Source organism: Acyrthosiphon pisum, chromosome A2, assembly GCF_005508785.2.
Source record: "Acyrthosiphon pisum isolate AL4f chromosome A2, pea_aphid_22Mar2018_4r6ur, whole genome shotgun sequence".
Classification (NCBI taxonomy): domain Eukaryota; kingdom Metazoa; phylum Arthropoda; class Insecta; order Hemiptera; family Aphididae; genus Acyrthosiphon; species Acyrthosiphon pisum.
Window position 1 is genome coordinate 49,951,495 of NC_042495.1, and position 23,130 is coordinate 49,974,624.

General features: G+C 33.2%; 1 protein-coding gene across 1 annotated transcript in view; it reads right to left on the reverse strand.

The window, feature by feature from the left end:
- The window catches only part of LOC100165234 (putative transcription factor SOX-15), an 88,434-nt gene that overhangs the window by 22,149 nt on the left and 43,155 nt on the right, over positions 1-23,130 (reverse strand). The gene's annotated exons all lie outside the window — the stretch shown is intronic.

Here is a 23,130-nt window from a genome sequence, read left to right on the forward strand (position 1 = left end):
CCCGTGGAACCAAAAAATATAATTATAAACGGTATTTAAAATATTATTATGGTTTATACTATATAATATTATTCAAGACTGAGTTTAATGTATAAAAAAAACTGTTAAAAATGCAAAAATTAGCAAATACATTTTTTACATAAAATAATAAAATATTTCGAATAAACATTTGTAGATTATTTTAATTAATACAATAATTATTTAAAGTATGGTTTTGTGTTTAAAGATAACAATAATAGCGTAAGCGTGTAGCGACATAGGTAGCCACTATAGCCACTATAGCCAGGTATTATACGTATATAATATATTTTGTTATGTGTATTTTTGTTCATCGACAAGCGGTTTATTTTATAAATGCTGCCTATTCAAAATTAAAACATAAGAAAAATATGTGAAAATACTATTCGCAACCAAGAGTAATACTTCCGAACTCCGATCCTCTCGAAAGTGCAATAATAATTGTATCACTTGTGTCAAATCAGGTGGAGAGTTACGTTATTTGTTATAGACTTATAGACTATAGTTATAAAATATCTCGTATTCATCGTCGGCTAAACTCATCGGTTTATATGCGAGATTCGTTGTACCTACATAATATTATTAAATAATATGTATTATATGATATGGAAAAAAGTGCCAGCCCATGCAGAGTGCGCCCCGAGGGTGACGACGATGGCAAGTGCGACCGGAAGCGGTGGTGGTCGGCCACGTTTGTGGGCCGTTATACGGCGACGATTTCCCGCGATTATTGTTTAGAAATCAGGAAACCTGCCCTCCCGCCACCACCCAAGCGTTTATCACGACCCGGAGAAGATGGACTGTACGATGACAACAACAATGGATATACGTATATATAGTATAATGTATAAAATATATATTATTATATTATATAGGCGCACACGATGAGCCGCGACCGCGTGGGCAGCCGACGTCGCCACCGCTGTGTCCTGTGCGCGGCGCACTCCTTTTATTAAAAAATATTATTATTATTTCTGTACGCATATTATTATTATTATGACGCATATATATATTCCTGCATATGTTATGTATAATATATTTTACGTCCTTATAACCTTTTCGTTTACTATTATCATCATTACACACACACACAACGCTTCAGAGTCTATGATAAATTATATTTAACCTCACCGGGAAAGATATCATTTATGCGTTCTGTAATATATATAATAATATTATTATTATAAAAGGTACGATGACGCTCGCGCCCAACCCGGCACACCGATCTGCTGTCCGTTGATTATTGTAATATTCCGACATTTATTCAAATCAGAGCCTATATGCGTGTGTCGACATGTAGTTGTGTTCGTTATTAATATCGTTTGCCGGCTTACACCGGAAAACCGCTTCACGACGACACCGTGGCGGTACACGGGGATATTAGTCTCCGTCAACGAGTCCCCCGGTGTCACAACAACGACGACAATAATTGTTATACGCGGCACGTGGCTAGGGTGTCGTATACTTGAGCTACTGCCACTATATACAAGCGAACACGATTCCTACTGCGCAATACTAAAAATATTTAATTTTTTTTTCGCGGTGCATATAATATAGGTACTACAGATTTTGTTATTGAGATCGAGGTTTAATTAGGTATAAAATCTAAGTTTGGAGTTGCCTATTTGCTGCAGGCTGTCATCTCATATGAGTACGTATATAATATTATATACATTTATATTAGATACCTATACTATGTATAAGTATTACGCACTATATTATATAACTATTATAATTTATAACTAACTTGACGGTTGTCAACTATTTTACACTATCATATGAAAATGTATTTGGTGTATTCATATAATAATGCAAAATATACAGAAGTTTATGTATACATATGAGTGGGCGAATAACAGTCTCAAATATAAAAGTTTAATAAGATTATATAGGGCAAACGAGACATTGATTGTCGATTGATATAATATGTCATTAATCATTATATTATATTAACACATTTAAATAACATTGCTGCAGCATGACGTGTCATCCAGTTTTTTTATGTCTAATACTTATTAATACCTGTTTACATTTATTTTAAAAATTATTGACGGCGTCAAAAAAAAAATATTTTGCGGTTAAAGACTAAAGAATATAGGTACCACTATATATATAGTGGTTTTTATGTTTCATCCAAATGGATAATATTTTTTAATTTATGATAATTTGTCATCATTCGCTGAGATACTCTCTTATACTCAGCTTATCATACTGCCAAAAAGAAATGAACGATATAGATTTGTGGATGCAAAACATTCATTTTTTAGCCGCACGAGCGCACGAAGATTATAAAAACCGATTAATATATGTTATACATTAGACGTTTTGAATGATTTTCAATTGCGACGGAGTATGTACTTTTGTTACATCCGTGATTTCGTTGATCAAACGCAATACTTGTGATACTTCGATACTTCATTAACGAAAACTTGCATCTAATTTTATGCGCGTTGAAAAACTGCAATAAACTCATTCCACAAAATATGTCCTACAGCGTCGCATGCTGTATTTTCTTATTTCCTATACATAATAACGCATAGGTGATAGGTGTATATATTACGTATAGGGTCTGTATACATTCTAGTATATGACGTATTAAACACTTCGATTTCATTTGATAAACATAAATTTAAATTTAAAATTCAAAATAGGAATTTTTAATGAATGCATATAATTTATACGTATGCGCAAAACCTATAAATCCTTAACGTTCTTGAAAATATGCTAATGAATATTATTGCGGTTAACTTAGAAAAAATGTCGCATCATGTATATATATTAAATAATTTAGTGCATACATTATACCTGTACATAAAATAAACGCATACACTTATACCTTTATATCGGTGTATTATAATATTATACAATTGTTGTGCAGCTATTTTATATTATAGAAATATATGAAAATGTGTGAATTATTTTAATTCAAATAACAGTTTTAAGTTTTAACAATGACTGGAATACATTTAATTAAAATTCCATATTATTTTCAATCACTACGTTCATATACGTAAACTGTGTGTAATACGTGATTTTGTGAACAATTTTGCGCATAGATTGATTTTATTTTTTGAAAATATCGATACAAAAAAATACAACTATAAACATAGGAACAGTTGTCAATCAAAAGTCACTCTACAATAATAATATTATGTTCTATGCTTCTATATAATAAATATTTTAATATTGGCAATACGATTACAATTATCGCGATCACAATTTATTATTTCCAATTTAGAATAGGTACTTACTCGTTTAATTAATTTGCGCTTAATAATTATATTCGTTACCACGTAATAATAATTGCGTATATTATAATCTAAATAATATTGTATTTGAATATAACGTGCGAAAAAGTACAATTATTTTAAACATAATTGCACGTGTATGTAATATGCATATTAGTTGTATAATTAGTCGACGTATACGGGCACATATACGGTTCCGTTGTTCAATGTCACAATAATATCAAACTGGCATTAATAAAAGCATAAAACCCGTAAAGTGCCATCCTTAAATCACCTACTTTCGTTAAATAAAAATAAAATTTTGATTAAAATACAAATATATAAAACAACAGAGGTGAACGCATACAAATGACCTATCAGTCATCTCCGTGTAACCATTATTGTCGTGTATACACGATAATAATAATTATACCTCTCTACATCAGCTATATATACATATATATACCTATATAGATCACACATATTATGTTGATAATATTTCGGCATAAAACCAACACCACGCAGAAAGTGTAATGTGCTATTTGGATTAATAGTATCGAATAAATATGAAAATAATTTAATAAAATGAAGTTTAATTGATCCGTTTAATACTGACAAAAATAATGATTCTCGTTCGACTCATATAAAACAGTTGCCACCCAATCGGATTGGAGGAAATAATATGTTTTAATGACCGAATTTCCATCGTGCTATATATTAATTAATTACAAACTGGCGGACAACGGCGTATATATGCCATTTTTTTTTATTATTTCCTACTGTATTATATTGTGATTCCTTTCTATCATTTAACGTGAAAAAATAAATATTTTTATTTAAATTTAAATTAAGAAACGCTATGAATGTGAAATATCAAATAAGTTGTGGATTGTAGATGAATTACTACACATATTATTTTAATATTATGATAACGTCAGTTACAATTTACAAAATTATAGGAAAAAATCATGATACTATTGTAATTTATGTAATTCTAAAAACAAAACAAAAATTGTATAATAGATACGCGTGTACGCCACTGGGGCCAGGAACTAGAACCATTTGAAAATATTGTGACCGGAACTGGAATTATTTAAATATTTTAGAAATAGGAACCAAATAAATATTGAGTACCAAATGCATTTTAGTTAAAATCTGTAGGTACTGTAACAAACATCCATCATTTTTAATAACAGTGAGTTGTGACTACTCATTTGAAAAAAAAGAATAGACATTTTTATTTTTCAGAACCGTGCTGAACCCGTAACAGAAACTTCTTCTAGAAACCGAACTCTAATAACTATAAAAAGACTAAGTCCCTGAATTGTTGTATGTATAATAGTTTAAATATTAGATTTGCGTGGGTAATTTTTACCGATTTATACAACAGCGGTAGTATATACATTAAAGGTAATATATAGTATTATTCGTAGGTACCTATACTCTGAAAGTCGAGTTTTCTATAATCTAATAAAATATCATAGCAGTGTAGGTATAATAATTGTATGGTACTATTGTTGACGGCGAGTGAGAAAGAGCGACGAAGAGGGAGAGAAACTCGTCTATACCACGCGTTTAAGACTTTCTAGCAGGGTAAAATAAAAAAACTCGCGAGTTGGCAACCACAGTATCGTAATATATTATTATGACATGCGTACGCGGTTCGTCCGGCCTTTGTCTCTACGTCCAATGATAACACAATATTCACAAGTATCGTGCGACAAATGCCGCCACCGTCGCCTACCCGCGGAATAGAATGTGTGTCGAGAGCTGATGATGAGGCACACTCGTCGAACAAGAAGTGCGCGACTACTGCGATTTGCGAGTATGTTATCACCGGTCTCGGATTTCAAAAGGAGATGACACATCCGTCGGATGACGTAGAGGAGACAATGAATACACTCATATGTGTGTATATATATAATGCGTGTACAAGCACCTCCCCCGCGGACTGACGTGCGATGTAGGCGATGTCCCGGTTTACAAAATGCCTTTTATCATCTCGCGTATATATTATATATGTAGGTTTGTGTATATGTATGTGTGTATGTACGCGTGTAAGTACGTGTGTTTGTGTGTGTGTATTATGTTGTGTAGTTGAAGCGTATTTATAATAAACAGATCTTCCTAAGCCTACGCAATGCCATTTACTCAATGGACGATCAGCCTCGCACGGCAGTACGAGTGCCACGTTTCCAAAACAAAAATAAAACCTATCATAGGAATAATTTTTTATGGCCGCATTAAGTGCAATTTATTGTTTACTCGAAATTCTTAGTAAAGAGGTGAAGGGATATCACAGTATTATCACCACCACTGCCACTTAAATATACACGTACGTTGGCAAAAAATAAACTACTAAGGTAGCAATTTTAATTATTATTTTTAATACACTTTTTTTTCTCCATCGGGTTAGGATTTATTGTAATTTTTTTTATTTCATTGTTTGAGTATTATCAAAACTGAAAAAAAGTGCTAATATAATTATTGACATTCTGGAATTGTCATTTTTTCTAGGAATGGTAGGTGTAGAAAATGTTTATACTTATTATATTGCATTCAAAGTATACCATTTCACAATATACTTACATAGTCACATATGATAAAACATGATGCGGATCACGCACTAATATTTAACTATACATATACCTAATATTATTAGTCAATAGTAGAAAATAATACTTAAGATATTTTCAAAAAATAATTGAGAAAAACAAAAAATAAACTTGAAAAATGGAATACGGAAATATTGAAGAACACAATATTATATTGTATTCGACCAAATCGATTTTGTTTTTCTGTCGTAAGAAATAACGATAGATACTTGAAATATTGACCTAATTTATACTAGTTTTTTTAACTAGTAAAACTTTTTTAACTGATAAAAGTATATTTGTGCAATGTTCACCATTTCAAAAATATTCAATTCATACGCATGTACCTAATCAATATATTTTTGTAATAATTTATAAAGTAGTTGAAGTTAATTATACAATACATATAAAATTATAATATGAACATTTGGGGAACATTTCAATAACAAAATAAGAAAATAGATTTTGTCAAAAACTGGTTTTGTGTAAAAATATTCCCGTTTTTTTCTAAATTTTATTTTTTTAATTATTGAGAAAAAAATAGATTTTTACTTTTGACCCCCCAAAGTGACAACTATATATTCAGTTTCCTACCATAACAAATGTTAAAATTTAAAATTAAACCATTTTTTCTGCTACTTATAAGTAGTGTCTTCAAACACAAAAAACACACATCATTCGATCCGCTCAGAGTCTAAAAATTAAATTAATTGTATTTTACATTCTATTTTATCAATAATAATATAATACGTACACTGTAGGGGTATTACCATGTATTGTCCATGGCATATAATGATGGTTAGTTTCACAGAATACATCTACTAACCAAGTTTCAACAGTATAGTTCTTATAGTTTCGGAGAAAAGTCTCTGTGACACTCGGATTGACAGACAGACGGACGTGACGAATATATAAGGGTTCCGTTTTTTGCTACAGAACCCTAAAAAGGCAGGTCTTTTTGTACTGGTCCACTACCTATGCGATTGCAAAGCAGTTACGTCATGACTGTCCCTGCTGTTTTGTGGTACCCGGAAGGTAAGTGGCGAATTGAGTTCAGATAAATATTGATAATAATATAATATATTATTATGTCTAGTCCGAGAGAGTATTACATTAGCATCACTGTCGTGATAGAGACATATACGTTACCGCCTACAGGACTATGTAGGACTATATAATATTTTTCTCGAAACTCGGAATAATTCGCACCATTTGCACGAAACACAATCCAATAGGTACCAAGTAAAAAAAAATGTTTTATGTAATAATAATTTATACTATATTATCTATTCTAAACCGCGGCTGCCAGCCACTTATACAATGCATACTGTAGATGGTACACGAAAAGTACACGGAAAATATAATTTAATCCAACTCGTGAGGCGGCGGGATCTGGGGAGTGCATTCACAACTCATGAAAACTGTTGCAGAGTATACTGCAACGGCATGTGGAATAATAATGTAATACGAATTATAAACGTTTAAAAGTGTCTAAATGCAGTTTTCGCACTCTGATATGCGAGAAAAAAAAACCGTTCAACGGTGTATAATATATTTCGGCATGACAGCCGTTTTGATAGAGTGTCACCGAAACAATAGTTTTGAAATCGTAATAATAAAAAAAAAAACTAATCGAGTTGCCCCTCAAGAAAAAAAGCTCGTCCCACGCGGACGAAACCGTAAAACGAGGACGGTGACCCGAAGAGTTCGCGCTATGCGCAATTCGAACGAATTAATTAAAAACACATACTGCAGCAGATACAAGATATTAGATCTTACTCGTATAATAATAATAGTATTGTTATCATAATCATAATAATAAAATACGGAGAAAATAAACGCAAACAAAGCTGTTTGCGAGGATTATAAAATAATATGGTAGTAGGTACCCGGAGGAGAAGTGTTAAATTTGCGCGTCGGCCTAAGAATATTATTATTATTATTACGTCTTGTCCGTACAGTATATAATTTATATATATTTATACACATGTAGGTAGGTACCAGCTGTCGCGACTCGCATTTTGTCGCGTGCACATTTTTCGGCCCGTTGAAAAACAATACAATAATAATATGACGATGACGGCCCCCACGTGCCGCGGTCGGTCGTCGAAAGACACGGCGATTAAAACCGATGATGACTGAAATCGTCGTCGACGGCGTGCGCTTTTTTTTTCTCCGTCCCCTGGCGGCCTCATCACTTACCGGACACGTCGTGTTCAACGATCCACACCCATCGTCGCCGTAGTAATAATATGACTTGCGCAAACCGATTTGACACGTCACGCCGCGGGGAAACGCGATATTTCTTTCGTTTTGTCGTCGACGTGTGTCTTGTCTTGCGACCCGCGCAGCCTCTCGAACATTGGACCGCGTCTTTTCGTCGCGAGTCGTTGCCGCAGGTATTTCCGCATAAACTATCATTCGATTGATGCATTAAACAAGTCATGGGCGTGACTTAGTAAACTTCATACATTCCGGCGTAGGGCGGGGAGAGACTCGAATTGTAAAATGCTTTTGTTTTGAAATAATCAACACAAAACATGAATCTAGATTATTTGTTTGATATATAAAAATCATAGTAGATTGATAGAATCGATTCAACATTAGGAATATTTTTCTGGACAAAATGAACTATTATAATAGTTATATATATATAAAATGCCATTCCGATGCTGATATATTTGATTAATCTATAATAATATAATATCAAAATATTCTAGTGGGCATTGCATCTGACTATAATGTCGTAATATCGCTTAATCGAGTTTTGTAAATAAGAAATAACCACATTTATTGACACTAAAACAATGTTTTTGTTATGGGCCTTAAATGTTATAATTTTTTAGGGTGAAAAATGTGCGCAAACGAGGTGCACTGATGCCGAGGCCGAACGTAGGCCACCCTCTCCACGCCCTCTTCGCTGGACGCACGTGGACCGAAATTAATATCCAATGTATTAAGTGTCTATATATTGTGTTATTATTTATTATTTACTCGATTACTATATACGCGCGCGAGCCAAAGAAAAATACAATGTTTTCGGTATTGTGTTCAGGCTCGTCGCCCGTTTAATTGAACCGGTTTGCGTTGCCAAAAGAAACGTTCCGGCGTGTTATCCTCGAGCCCGCCAACATATTATAAATTATAATATAATATATTAATATTCGATCGCCACTTCCACTTGCACACAAAATGACGCAAACATAATATTTCGTCTTATCAATTTTTAAGATTAATAATCGCAAGAATAGTTTACCATGCCTTCGATATTTCAGCGCTGCTGTAACGCTTCGTCAGCAACTATAAATTGTAATTTTTTAATTCAACTCAAAACTACGCTGCTTGTGATAGGAAGATGTCGTTTTTTAATTCATCATATTGATCACAACCTAGCGAACCAAACAGCGGTTCCAGCAGTTTAGAAACATGCTGGTCAATCACAATCATATTCATCATACTTTCTTATCACATCTATCACGCTTACAGCAGCGCTGAATTATCGAAGGCACGGTTATTTTTTTTAAACTTTTAAGTTTTAACTCGTAAACACACAATATCGATGCATATTGTACACATTGTAGATATCAAATCAATATAAATAAAATATGTAAATTGTAAGGTAAAATTTGAGTGATAAGAATGCTTCTTGTACAGCGTACACGTATAGGTATAATTCTGGGTATAATATTATAATAATGACAATTCATCGCATAACACGTCATATTATAATATAATATAATATAATATACAAAAATGTTATAATACGGTTAACAATTATAACATATTAAACATTTTATAAACTCTTTACTCTTAGTGTGTGGTTTACGATTATAATAGAGTATATGATATTATCGTATATAATTAAGTTTCATAAATTAAGATAAACAAATTGCAGTGTTTAAACGAATGAACATTTCGAGGATATCCCGACGTTTTTATTGTAATTAATTTATACCATATTTACGCGTGGGACAGATATAAACAACAGCGTATGATGTGTGTCTTAAGCTAAAATTATAAATCATACGTGTTAGACTCAAGTAATACATACCTACACTGATAATATTTTATTACGAATATTTAATATTAACGGTAATTTGAATGTTTGCAGACAAAAATGTAAATCTTCATAATTTGATACAAAAAAATAAAATTAATAGATGGGAGTCGATATCGATTATAGACATCCCTGACTATCGTCGTAACCGTTGTCATTCGTTCGAAGGTCAAAATTAAGATTTCCCGCATCGCGGGATAACTATATACGCGATTATTGCGGTCGTATGCGGTTTTATAAAGAGTTTCGATTTTTAATGTAATTAAATGGAAACCGTCACGGACCGACAGATCCGGACGTGGACGACGGGGTAAGTAAAAAAAAATATATATAGTAATAGTAGTAATAATAAAATAATAAAGTTAACATCTGCGCGCGTATAATAAGGTGTATAATCGGTTTCCTAGGGGGAGATAGAATGCGATGTACCACGCATGTATTCGTGTATAGATAGGTATATACTTTGCAGGTACCTAATACCTATACACTGGCCGCACGGCAGTATTATACAGCAAACGGTCGTGCGGTGCATTATATTATTATTGTTGGTGGCATATTATAATATGTTGTATAAAACATTATAAAAATATACGTATATATATATAATCAAAGGGCACGCGCACTCCCGACACCACACAGCCCGACGGGATCGGGTGTAATAATATAGACGTCAGTATGTGAATATAGGTATAAATATCAATGTAATAATATTATAATATATAATATATTATGTTAATGGTAGCTATAGGGTGTTTACTCACGGTTTTGCACAGACTACGCGAATCCCAAGTGGTGTGATACTTTGACGGAAGCTAGTGAACGACTGAAAAGAAATTCGCCGGTTTTGAAAGAAAGCTGCGATGGCTCTACCGCGAGCGCGCACACACACACACATAATATTATGTTTATTGCTATTCTTTTTTTTTTTTTTTAATGGTGTAATAATAATAATAATAATAACAACAACAATATAATAACGGACGAATATATTTTATGATAATAATTCCATCTTATTACGTTTTGCACAACCCGGGCATTTCGAATAGTTTATATATATAGTTTAGGTATTAGGTACCGAAAGAGTTCCCACAAGAAAACTCCCACGACTTATAAATTATACGCGTTCCCTTATTGTTACGGCCGCCGCTCGGAGAATAATTACCCGCAAAACAAGGAGGATGTGTTCGTTAGTGCTCTTTTTATTTTTTTTCCTACTGAATTTATTTAGGTTATACCTATATAAATATATATACATATATATATTACTATATACATATACCGTAGACGGTAATTATCATATTTTTTTCGTATGTTCTAGTTAAACCCCGGATTTTTATTATTTTTTTATCAGATTTTACACACGATTTCTAACACCGCCGAACATATGATTTCGCGTATTAATTTGCGGGCAAATGGGAAAGGACGTAAGGTGTATGAATAACACCACGCGACGAGCCAACGAACTCTGTCTATTTATGCTTAACTCTGTATATTAAACATACCTACCCCTATTTATACGGCTACACGTAAGCGGGATGAAAACACTCGGCACCTACCCGGCTACACATCACTATAGTTCCAGTGATGGTGAATATATCTAAATATTCTCATAGGACGCGAATTAGGTGTCTTAGCGTATTTTACAATATAATATTTTATTTTAATATGATAAACTATAAGAAATATTGTTATTTAAATATATTAATAGATTTGTTTGCAAATCCTCCTCAATTGTGTATAATCAAAAAAAAATATTAAAAAGGGCAAAATATGCAAGTCGATGTGTGCTCCTGTAAATTATAATTAAAAAAACTAGGTACCTAAAGATTTTTGGACAAATCGGACAAAAGAAAAATCGAATTTGACAAATTTAAAGAAATCCCATGATTAATGAAATTATTACTGTTGTACACTTGTGCGTGTAATATAATTCGCACTATCGTGCAGATGCTTAATAACCGGAAACGTCATTAATAATTATATAGGTAGGTACACTTAATAACTGCATGATTATAATTATAGAGCTTAGGAAATAATAACTACTCGATCATAAATATCTCCTTCTTTTTTTTTTTGAATCACAGTACTATGCTGACGTTTGTTTAATAATTAGATATGATAATAATATGATATATCTACGTTATTCAATAAATTTCTTATATGATAATCAGCAATCGCTTATCATTAACGTGAATCGAAATAATAACTGTTTAATGCTTCCGAAATCCGAATTCAATATAATAATATGATGAGCATGCCCATTATTAAAATAATATATTACAATATATTGTATATAAGACGATTGTATTACGGTAAAAACTGGACACGCACGCAAAATCACCGATATTTTTATCAACGCGCAATCAGCCAGACGTTTTGAATGAAAAACAACTCTCCATTGATCGCCAGGTAAGTGGATATTAATCGGACGGCGATAATGAAATTACGATTAACTTGCGGCGTGGTTTAACGTTACAAGTTAAAAAAAAACTGCATAGAGTTAAAAAAAAATCATGGTGTCAATTTAATATAATTTTTTTAGATCGAGTCATGAAAATAAAACCGACGTCTACAGTCAACCGTTTGTAGATTATATTAGGTGTGTAGTACCTACATACTAGCAGCAGCGTACCTATATACTCCCGATAGGTATATAATATATCGTGTAAAACTGTAAAATAAATATATTCGAGGTGGATCGCGAGATTCGTACAATCGTACAGCTAAATGTGTCTAGCTGATAATACCTTGTTGTTTATGGTATATATTATAAATACAGTCTTGTCTCATAACACAATGATTATTACACATAGGTAGTAGTAAATTAAAATAATAATAATTGGTGATAAACGATCACCAGGCCCAAGGACACTTGAAAAAGAAACACGCGTCGTAAACGTGCATTTTTTATATTGTTTTGTGCATAATTAATACAGCGTATATAACGGTCGAGTTTTTCACCTCTGCCCCCAGCCCCTCTCCCCCTCCCACCACCTTAACTGTCACGCCACCCGAAGTGTCGACAGTAAATCTGTCTCGAAAAAAAAATAATAATAATAATAACAAAATACAAAACTGGGTCGGCGGCGTTTCCCGTACACGAATGTATCGTAATGGACGGCGGTCATATAGATTTTTTTCTACGATTTTTTTTTTTTACTCAGCGATCGATCGTCGGTCATCGGTCGCGTTTCCATCGCAGTCATCACGATGATGAGAACTCGGCGAGGACGGGTATATAAACGGTATTATGGAATATAATATGTATATAGGTATGGTAATAATGTATACCAACACACAGTAGCGCGTCCGACCGGCGTTCGGTATTGTTTGAGTCCGGGAGGAGCCGTGTCCGATGCGTTTTAGGTAGATATATATATATATTATGATATGCATCTGAAACGCACCGTGAATGTGAAAATCGCGTCTTCGCGGGGTACGCGCGTCTTCGGGCGGAAGAACAAAAATATTCGTTTGGAAACGACGACGGCTAAGGCGACGACGACGGTGGAAGGCGAAAAAAAATAAATACTCGGCGCGCGTAAATGAGAACGACAGAGGCGTCCACGGACCGCGAGAGAAAAAAAACGCACTCCGCACAAAATTCTTCTACGTTTATAATTTGAAAAAGTCATCCCGTTAAAATGTCCGGTGTCATTGTCTGCGGCCCGCCCGGTCATCGCCTAAATATAATAATACAAATCGTATTATATATACCTATATTATTATTATATTATATAGTGTGCAGGTCGGTCGCTCTTCGATTTTACGGTTTGCGATTACACACGTTTATATATATTTATGTACACACATTATATTGATACTATGCTGTGTAAGTATACCAATGCGAACTCCCAGAGATAGGAAAATCGCACGTACCCGACGACGCTGAGGTGGGCTTTGTGTGCAGTGATCTTTGAGCCGGACAATTATTATTGTTATTATTATGATTGTTGTCGTCGTCGTAGCCGGTGTCTGACGCACGTATCTAGATCATCGCGTTTTTTATATTATATATTACCTATACAGACACGTCGACGAAAACGTATATTATTGTAATGCAACATTCGCGCGTGTTCCGAGAGAAAAGGAATGAAAAAAAAAATACTACGACAATAATATTATAATTGTTACGGTGTATTACAATTGAAGTGTAATGATATGCCGCCTGATGTTGTTGCTAAAGGGATTTGATTTTTTTCAATAATTACACATGCGCCTAGAAAAATGTTCTTATTTAAAATATATTATATCTCCCTTGTGTATTTTTTAATTTTGGGTTCAATGCAGTCGAAAACTTCAAATTTACATCGTCAAAACAACGACGAATCGTTAATAAGCTTCCTGAAGTTTATTTTCAATTAAGTGTAAAATTAATGATAATTTATGTGTCTATCTGCGTGCAGGACATATACATATTGTACTTTGGTAGTTGTATGTCACATGTATCTTATTCCCAATTTAAATTTCAATCCAGTTGTAATTCGTGAATCGTGTTATGCGATAACGATGATATAATAATATTCATCTTCAATGTAAAAAAAAAACCGAGGTGAGTATAACCAACGTTATAAGAATGGCTTCTTCAAAAATAAAATTCGCGTGTTACTTTTTGAATAAAAGTTTTCCTGTATTTGTCTTAATATAGTCCAGCAAAAATACCTTCGACCGTTATTTCATTCTGTTTTGTTCTTCGTCAGCAAATATGATTTATTAATATTTCAAAAGTCTAATTGCGTCCCAATCCTCATTCACGACATTGTTTTAGAACGTAACCAGCTGAAGAAATAAATGATTAATATTTTGTTTATATATTTTAAGCTGAATATTATTAATTTTTGGTTTTTGACTTCTGTTATTTAATAATATTAAATTATAGGGGAGGGACCTGTTTTTCTTGAATATGCTACACGAGTACGTCTCGAAATATTCCTCCAAGGATAAAGTTGAGTCGACATCGTCCGTATTCTAATGAATTGTTTTTTAATAAATTAAATAGTACACAATTTGTAAATTTAAAAACGTTGAGACTTGAGATAATACTTAACTATTATCATGATGGTACGTGTTTTTATGTACTATGTACCGTATTTTTTTTTGAACAATCCATATCTGTATAAAAATTGTTATGGCAATAATATATTTAGAGTTGAAGTTTATTATTGTTTTTATTTACTGTTAAATCTTAATGAGTGGGTAACGTACCTATGAATTGATTTTAATTCGTCAAATTCATACGAACTAGGAACGTCGAATATGTATATATTTTTTAAAGCCTACGCATAATTTAAATTTTATAAAATATTACAGCTGCGTATAATAGAATATATTTTTATTATATTGCAAATACCAATTTGATTACATTTCTTGTGACTTTTATATCCCCGGATCAGAGTTTTTTTTTATGCTTTTATAATTACGTAAAAAAAGCTTTTGAATAGATTTGTTGACCTCGGTGAGCGAAATTTCTCCGACCAAGTACTGTTATTACATATCATATTATTATAATACTGCTGTAGCAGTGGCTTATGTGACGATGTATATATTATGGGTATACGGTAGAAACGGAGAGCGCGCTTCCTGCGTGAATAAAAGTTCTCACACGCGGTGATGAGGAGCAATTGCGAAAATGAACATGAAAAAAGTAGCTCGCCGGTTTCTAATTTATTATTAATGTGTGGCGGTCTGTGTACATACTATAGACGCCCCCTAGCTGTTGTTAATTGCGGTTAAGACTCAAATACGTATGCGTGCGCGGTAGTGGCCGAAGGGAAACGAGACATAATAACGGAGGATCCATTCGGTTTTTCCCATGGAAGAAAGTCGAATAATGACAACCCTCGTGCCCGAATAAATAATGTAGTAGCCAAGCAGGAACGAAGTGCGATAATGAATATATTATATTATATTATGTCGTATAGCAAAAATGATTGTGAATAATATGGTATTTAGATATTTAGATCAAAGGGACGTCGCCCGGTGAAAAATCTGACCCGTTGAGCTGCAGTCTAATGACCGTCATGAACAACTTTGTCGAGAATGTGGGAAACCATCTTGACAATTGCGCCATTAAAATAGCGTTGCAAATAATAATAACAATAATAATTAAGTAGGTATTGCAAACCAGTTTATGTAATAATATGCATAGTAGTACATATTATAAATTATATATAACAAGCATGCGTTGTGTGTGTACGCAGCACACATTTGCACGCATAAAAAATGTAAAAAAATTTGTAAAATGTATTTCAATTGCTTAATTATTATTATTAATTTTCCAACAAGTTGACCGTTAATAAGTTAATAACTGGAATAATTCCTAATTCCAACGTGGTTATATAATATAGGTACCCGGGAACCACCACACGCATCAAATTTTTTTCGACACCTGTTATCAGATATAAATAACATTAGTTATGTGAAATAGGTAAGTCTCATCAATATAATGTGAGTGTTTATGTATGTGCTTATGCTTGTGTGTATGTGTATATGTGTGATTGTGTGAAATCTATATATATATATATATATATAGCCATATAGGTTTAGATTTATAGTTAATACAAACATAGAAGGTCGGTGGCGGCGGTATTATGCAGTGAAGGGGAATCAAGGTGATGTAAAAAGACTCCGGATCAAATTTGTCGACATGAAAGAATTTTTACTGTATAGCTACGCGCGCGCGCACAGAAAACGATTATAAGGAGAGAAAAAAAATCTTCCGACAAGGACGTCTTTTCGAAGTGGAAGACTCGCGTACGACTATCGGAAATTAACTAGCTCGATTTTTTTTCCATATTTATCTTAAACGTTTGCGGACTTCTATATTTACTCAATGTACACTATGAAGTCGTGGATAAAAATAATTCAATAATAAAAAATAAATTAAAATAAAATATTAGTTCTACGTCGCCGTCGTCCAGTTTTTAACGGGTGTATGTAGTGATGTAAATTTTATAATTTACCAATCATATTAATTTCATATCAAATAAATCTTTTGATATTATTCTAATGAACATATTATAGTGAATTCAAAATACAAATCATTAAATATATATAATATATACCTATATCAATATATAATATTTAACTCGGTAATAAATGTGCATTTTTATCTTTTATTAAAAATGTTGTATTTTTACTTCAGTATAAATTATGAGTGTATAATCGTTTTGTTACAATTATTGATTTTTCAATTTTTAACGGAGGTAATTTATTGTTCGAGCCACTTCCTCAATTTTACCCAAATTATATTTTTTTTTATTATAAGTGTTTTGTTTGGCTCTGACGTTATACTTGTTACAATGTAAATAAAAATGAAACAGTAATTTTATAAAGTATTTAAATATATTTAAACTTAAAAATTAATTAATTTAAGAAAAGTAAAAAAAAAAACAAATTTTCAAGTTTTCAAAGAAAGTTGAAAATTTTCAGAAATGTTCAATGAAAAAAAAACTTACATCCAAGCTTACATCTCCAGGCATATGTATAGGTCTAGGTATACAAGCGTATTCGCTGCAGGAATGATGACCGGCCTCAGCTAAGGTGAAAATAACTACCCGCATTTCAATAATGTAATAAATAGGTTATAATAATATACAACAAATAATCATCGCCGATAACGGATAACGTACATATACGAGTATGCAATAATTATTGATAGCGTGTGACTGCGTCATTTACGCAACGCTGTAGACTAAATCAATATTTATTGTTATCGCAGGCACATAAATATATTGTTATCGCAATAATCCTCTTATCTCACGGATATTTCTCTACGACGATAACAACCCCGGCAGCGGTATTATCTCAATTTATCACATTTTATAAAAAAGTAATATCATTATCACGGTATTTGGACGTTTCCCACCAGTGCCCCCCTCCGCGGATTTTAGCGGTACTGGACGTTTCTCCACTGGACTGAGACATTTCCCCCTGAATCAATATATACTTTTTTTTCCACTTGATAATAGATTGGAAAATAAGTTCTTTTGTTTTACCTGAAATATACGATCATCATATCGGCATCTATCAACTATCATCATTCATGTTATGGATTTATTAATTATTACCCAATTAAATGGGTAGTGATTGATAAACCAAAGTTATGTGAAAGTATTATTGAATTATATTTATATATTAATTTAATCATTTGCACATTTATTGATTTGCATTATATATTATTGTTTAATAAACAATAATAATAATCTAATAATTAAACTTTAAATTGTTTGTTCGGGGGAAATTGTCCCATTTGGGGGGAAATATCTATTGAATCGGGTGGGGGGAAACGTCATAGAATCCATTATCACAGAGGGATTTATTGAACGTCCTCGTGTTTTAACTTATACATATTGTATTAATTGTATATACGTTTTATATACTTTTTACCTTCGCAAGTTGCATGACTTAAATAATAATAAATAGGTTTGAATACTTATACCTAATACATATTAAATTTACGGATAGGAATGGACTATATTAAATTAAATTAGTTTATCATGTTCCACGCATGCAATATTACAATTTTAATATATACTTAACGGAAATTATACTTTAATTAAATGTAGGTGATAGTTTAAGAATTTAAGAATTCGTATGGTTTTGATAAAAACCCGTTAACCTATACGTTTCATTGCGCGTCTCAACATCACGTGCAAATATAAAAACGGAAGTAGAATTTGCACCCTCTCAAGTTGCGATGACCTATACGGATTGCATAATATATATTTAAGAGATGGTCAGGATGTGGACGACGGTGTGATTAGTAATTATCGCAGGTGCGTCATGACTCACGGCCCCGAAAAGGTGCGCCGGAGGGCTCCCCCTACCATCCACCCAACAGAGTACTACCGTTAACGGTCTGCAGCTCTACATAATAACATCCGCGCACGCTCACACATCGTAGACTACTACTTTAATATATTTATTTATTTCCAAAAAAAAAATACTTTCAATCAATCCCACATTATAGGTATACCTCCTAGCCCCTAGGTATTACATAATATACCAACCATGTGTCCACGTATACCACAGCAGCTACCTATATAGTACCACTACAGGCAATTGGTAAGATACCTATACTAGATATATATTTTATATTAATCGTGGTTTCATTAATAACGCTCTTCAATTTCCTCTAACACTGGACATAACATGCACGTACCTTTATAACATATACTATGTACACAGGTGTTTGTTATTATACTATAGCTCCGTCTCAATTAAATGACGTCTTTCGGTCGGTCACCGGCTCCATTACCGGATATTGAACAGTGAGGGGAGATCCCGTTGGGCGTAGTCAGCTATAATATAGGCTACCAACATATTATATGCGCATATCGTTTCCCGTTATAATGAGTCTCGTTGTATTGACAGTTTCACGCTAAAAACCCAAATGGCCCATGACAATGTGTATACCTGTGCAGTTAACCAGCTGCACGATAATAATATTATTATTTATTACAGTACCTGCCATATAATATTATAATAATAACGAGCGTACAACTAGACACCAAATGAAGACCAAACTCAAAATTGCATACATTATAATATGATAATAGAAATACGCTGCAGAAATATATTGAGATTTCCGGCTAATGAATACAATGCATAATTATATTTTGAAAAAATTAGATTTATCATTTATCACGTATTTATTATAAAGATACTCTTATTTATTTATTTTTATAATATATTTTGACGTTTTGCACAATATATGTGGTACTAAAAATATATTGTTAGAACTGTACATTTATTACAAATGAGTAAGTATCTTTAAATGTCACTCATGATTTTCGTTTGATCGATTTGTCGTCGAACGGAAATGAATCACAATTCACAGCCATCTAAAACGCCTATATATATATACTATAGTATTGCGGACACCGTTGGGAATAAAACTGATTTACAGTGTTATTTGCAATAATAATAAGGGGTCAAATTTGATGATGCCGGTGTAACATATCGGTTAATTACATCCGAATAAGTGTCTAATTAAAAAAGCACATGTCACTTTTGGGACCTCTATTCGATTCTCTGCACGATTTCGCGAGACATGAGAGCCAAATGGCTTTTGTAACATCGATTAATTCCACTTCGGTCATATTAAAAGTAATCTGAATTACAGATTAAATAGGACAACAACAAAAAATCACATACACACCAAACGCACACTCGAACACACGTCGAGGAAGCGGAAATTATGTTATAAATCAATATATGTTTATTTTTTTTTTCAGTCAACGTCATTCTGAAATTTTGTGAACCCGTTTCGGCATCGTAGTCAAGACGAATTTAAAAAAAAATCCGCAGCATATTGCATAATAATTCTATTTCGGAGAGGTAAGATGAGTTATAAGCCGTCGTATTATACTCCTACTCTCCGGGTTTGGCATAATTAAATTTATTGCGATCTGTCCGTCCGCGCGCCGGATCGGGACGCGATGGCAACAAACGCGACGGCGGAGGAGAGTATAGGAGAAGAATAAAATAATAATAATAAAAAGAGGAAAAAAATCCTAGTCACTTTTGTATACGACCGTTGAAGTCACCACACTGCAGCGACGACAACGAGACGCGGTATTCGGTCTTCAATCCCGGGAGTCGGTATTGCTGATTCTTTTTTTTCTGTTGTTTTTTCCATTTTATTTATTTTTATACACTCACACATATAGGACACACATATATGCACGCAAGCACACACACACGCATACGTGTACACATTTTTTCTCCTCCGTCTCTCTTCTCATGTGTATGCGACGACTTCTGGGATCGATACTGGTCGGAATGCGAGCGGGGAGTTTCCTTTATGCCGGCCAATGCCAATAAATCGTTGCGCGCTGCAGATGCCCGATTGTCTCTCTCTCTGCCGTGTGCCGAACAATATTTAAATTCACCGAAGGTCGGCGGCGGCGTTTATTTGTCGTCTACTACATATATACACGAGCGACTACTACGCGATATGCATCGGGTACTGGACGAAATAAAAGGGAGAAAAAAAATAAGATAAATAACGCTTTGATAAATATCACGTTCGACCGGCCAATATTATATAGAAGTACCGGTACCCACTACCCATATTATATTATAGTGATTGCGGTGTGCGGCGTCAGTTGAAAAGTTGTGTGTGAGTGTGTGCACTCAAGAAATCGTCTTCGGTGTATGTAAAAAATAAGACCCATATAATATTATAATGCAGATAAAAATAACGAAAACCGATTGGATGGTTAGGAGACGCACCGGAAATGAGTATATTATATTATGCTTTTATACACGCGTATGGATGCGGAGAGACAAGGAAGTACTATACGGTGAAAAATGAGACATGATTTGGGAGTGGCATCGATTAAAACGAAGAAAAGGAGATTGAAGAGGCGTGGACGACGGGACATGACAAGATTATAAGTAGTCAACCCCTATTGTATGCGAGAGAAATCTGAAAAAAATATATTCAGAGTTGAATAATTTTGATCTGTTTTTTTCTAGTTTTAAAAGACATAATATTATAAACTTGACACACCAGGTGCGTCTATACATAAAATATAATATGTACCTATAGATATATCTTAATACATTTTCCTTTTAAAATTCGACTTAAATACTTAATTATACATTTTCACATCAATCTTACGTTATAATACAAAGCCATGAATTAATTTCTCATTAAAATTTACGATTATTAACATATAATATGTTGTACGTATATATACGATGCAGGATTTCATAATACCATATATACAAGTAATTATCTTTGGTACATTTATAAATTAGTTGGAATTTTCTCATTTCGTAATATCTTTTTCGTTACATCACCAGTGCGTATATACCTATACGTATATAGGTGCATAGTCGTATTCACTATTTCAATAAAATAAACGATCCGAGATTACGATAATCATAATAATACGTACTGCAATACGTGATGCGTCTCATCCCGATGTAATTACAACGCGGACAACGGTATAGGAAAATCCACGATTGTGGTTTGGTACCTTGTATTTGTATATATTATAAAAAAGGTTAAGTAACTTTGATCCGATCGTATCTTTATTATATTATGTGTGAGTGTGTATGAATGGTTGTTGGATAGAACAGCGTTTTTTGGAATTGAAGTCGCGCGATTCTTGGTAGGCAGACATAGCGGCGGCGGACACCCGATATAATAACAGCCGTGCGCTACGCCCACGCCACGTGTGCCAGGTTGATTTGTCGGCCAATATGGATAGTTTTTGATTCAATTTGTTGTCTAACTATAATAATCGCATACATTACATACAGAGCGTTTCTCGCCAAAAAGTATAATAGATTATTAATATCGCGTATCGACTGCCGTCACTCAGTTAAACAGCTCCGCCCCCCCCCCCCCTTCAACATACCGTTATTCAGACTGGTATAAAACGTACCTATGTTATAATCTTTTATAGTAATAATATTATTATTGAACTAGACGCGTCTAGTCCGTCAAATTCATTAATATTATTTACACACACGGCGCACGTACAATTACATGCAAATTTAAGAGTGCGCGCACGCGCATGACATCTAATCGCAATTCATCGGTAGGTATATACGTCTGCTGCACACAACATTAATATTATAAAATAAATCATATTATTATATTTTCAATAAATATGTATAGATACGAATTTAGTTCCTAGACGATTAGAATGATAATCCGCATTTATGTTTATAATATTTATATTATGTTTAACCGCATATTTATATCTATGTACAATATACATTTAGCTCTACTCAGCGTAAATGCGACTATCATATATAACCGCCAAACACACTATAGCAAAAAATACCTATTGGTATAACAGCGTCATACCATGGCAGGAAAAACATTAATTATCCGTGTGACCATGTAACGAGTACCTTGCCATCTGTAGTCAATATCGATATTTATTCAATATTTAACAACACTAATGATAGGTTTATGTCATTTACTATTTCACTATAATATACTGGAAATGAATTAGAATAGTTATTTTTTTCTTCTCTTGATTTAATTTATACATTCATTCAGAGAGATGATGAAGTCAAATTTTTACAATGCATTTATAGTTTCATTCATAGATTATAACTGTAAATAAAGGTATTATAGTAAAAATAATGTAACAAATTGTGTGTGCAGCAAAAATATTTGAAAATAATAATATCTCTAAATCCTCGACTTAAGCGATATTTAACTATTTAAGAGGATGCTACCCATGGATTTGTTGTCTCCGTCATA